Genomic DNA, 2,320 nt, shown 5'->3' on the forward strand with positions numbered 1-2,320 from the left:
CGCCCCCTGCGAATCGATTTTTGCCCGAGCGGAGATAACAGTAACAATAGCAATAATCAGGACGACGACCAGGAGAAGGATAAACGATCGGACGAGACGTCGTGCCGGAAGCCAGCAGGAGGACGAGCAGGCGGAATGAACTCTCTCTCTCTCTCTCTCTCTCTCTCTCTCTCCAGATCAGTCAAAGTGAAAATGGCCGAGTCGCCTAATAAAGTGCCAGAGCGAGTCTGCGGACGACTCGGTCGAAGTTTAATTTCTGAATAGTTTGAGGGGGTAGTTTATCCCCTGAGCCGAAGAGGCCTCGCGCGGAGCCATCGATTTTCACGTCCATCTCGCACTTCGTTTAATTGCCTAGAACTACCTAGCGTGGAGTGGCACGTCCGCATCCTCCCCTGCTCCCTCCGCAGGGAGCGCAGGAGGAGTGGGGGTGGCGGCACTACCCTCCCCAAGCAGACGTTTGCGCCAGTGTGGACACGCTTGCTGACGTGTGGACCCTTGCTGCCGAAAGAAGCGGCCATCGGACTTGGAGTTGCGAGCCGGAAGTGCTTCCTGCTTCTTGAATGGTTCCTGGGTGAAAGGGTGGAAGGGGTGGAAGGGGTGGAAGGGGTGGAAGGGGTGGAAGGGTGGAAGGGTGGAAGGGTGGAAGCGAGCTGGAATGCTCGTGGAAGAGGACAGGGTGCGCTTTATCGCGTCCACGTTACCGAGTACCCGGAACCCTCGAACGAAGAGCGCCTTCCTGCACAGCAGAGCTACCTGGCTACCCAGACGAATGATGATAATTCCGTTGCTTTTCTTCACTTCATTTTCTTTCTTCTCCTCCTCCTGTATACAGTATAGGCACTTCGACCCAGGGAGCGTCAACTATCGTTATCGGTAGGAGGTCGAGAGGGCGAGGAGGGAGGGTTCAGAGATGGGAGGTGGGTGCGCCCTGTTATTCGATTTCCTGGGATTCGAAGTAAAAATGGAGCTAGGGGGAGGTGGGTGCTCGGCACGAAAGCAGGAATTGGAATGGGACGGATTGATTCGGCGCTCAGTGTTGCCAGGGATGAGTAGAGAAGGATGCTTAGCAACAGGTTGTTATTGGGAAATTGTCAACCTCCGCGATGGATCCTCCCTGTCTCTGTCCCTCTGTCCCTCTGTCCCCTTTGTAGCGCATCAACGTTATTGTGCAGATGTGCATGGTGCATGGTGCACGGTGCACGTGTGTCACACACGCGTGCCTACTCCCTCCTGTGCATCCTACGTCTCGAATCCGTGTGTGGGATTTCAGGGCTCCCCAAGGAATCAGAAGGCATCCAGCCGTACTTTACTTTAGTTTTCGCACTTGCAGGTGCCAGCCTGAGTTTCCAAGTGAGTTTCCACGGTACACGTGCGCAACGAGCAGAATCCCAGTCCTTCCTTCTCTATACATTTACTATAGCCATTGCGAGCTAACTGTATCTAACCAGAGCTCCGCTATACCCAGCAGATACTCGAACTGACTCCAAGTCGGAGCAACTGGTAATGGGAAAGCGAACTTGGCACTTGGCACTTGGCGCGTCCACGTGCACGCGTCGCGGAGGGACGTCGCTTTGCGCTGCTCACCCCCCAGCGCCGGTACTTGCGAAATACCCTTCAGGCTTATTGCTCCGATCAGTGGGAATTTTGAGTAAATTATCCCTTCGTTCCAAATTTTCAAAGTAACGTGCCGAGCGACCAAGCAAATTGCAATCCGCAATCCGCAATCCGGGACGCAAAGAATTCGTTCCACTCCTTCGCGGGCGATCATTGCGTGGAGACACTCTTGTCCTCGAGGGACGTGGCTGGGAGAAACCGGAAGCCAAGTTTGGGCCGATTCGATTCGCTTGCCAGTGAAATACTTTGTTTCCTAGCTGCCGTCTCTGTGAATATATATATATATATATACATGTATACCATATATGTTGGACCGGAAGGTTGGCAGCACCGCGATCGGTTTCGTCAGGCTGTGAGCTGCGTTCGACGATTGACACGACCTGGAATTTCCGATGATGAAATTGGCAAACACACACGAGCTTCGGCGGTTCTCCTATCCAATTCGATTAGCGGCGACTCGCTGCTGCTGCTGCTGTTCGCCATTTCTAGCAGAGGGATGAATCTAGGCGGAAGCGCGCAGAGAACCCAATTAAAAAGAATGGGAAATTGAAATAAAAAAGGTTAAAGGGTGGTCAAATCTTTGAAATCGCTGAAACGACAAGAAAAAGAGAAAAAGGAAAATGAAAAACAGTCTCCGGCGGCCAACGCAGCTGCTCGCGTCTTGATTCGAGATTAAAGGGGAAAAGTGGGGATTGCGACGGGGGGG

At 53.1% G+C, this 2,320-nt stretch overlaps 1 protein-coding gene across 3 annotated transcripts in view; it reads left to right on the forward strand.

Annotated features, from left to right (window-relative positions):
* Positions 1–2,320, forward strand: part of LOC107274211 (voltage-dependent calcium channel type A subunit alpha-1) — an 83,033-nt gene that overhangs the window by 15,041 nt on the left and 65,672 nt on the right. The window lies entirely within an intron of this gene.

This window comes from Cephus cinctus, unplaced genomic scaffold, assembly GCF_000341935.2.
Source record: "Cephus cinctus unplaced genomic scaffold, Ccin1 Ccin1_scaffold2529, whole genome shotgun sequence".
NCBI classification, from domain to species: Eukaryota; Metazoa; Arthropoda; class Insecta; order Hymenoptera; family Cephidae; genus Cephus; species Cephus cinctus.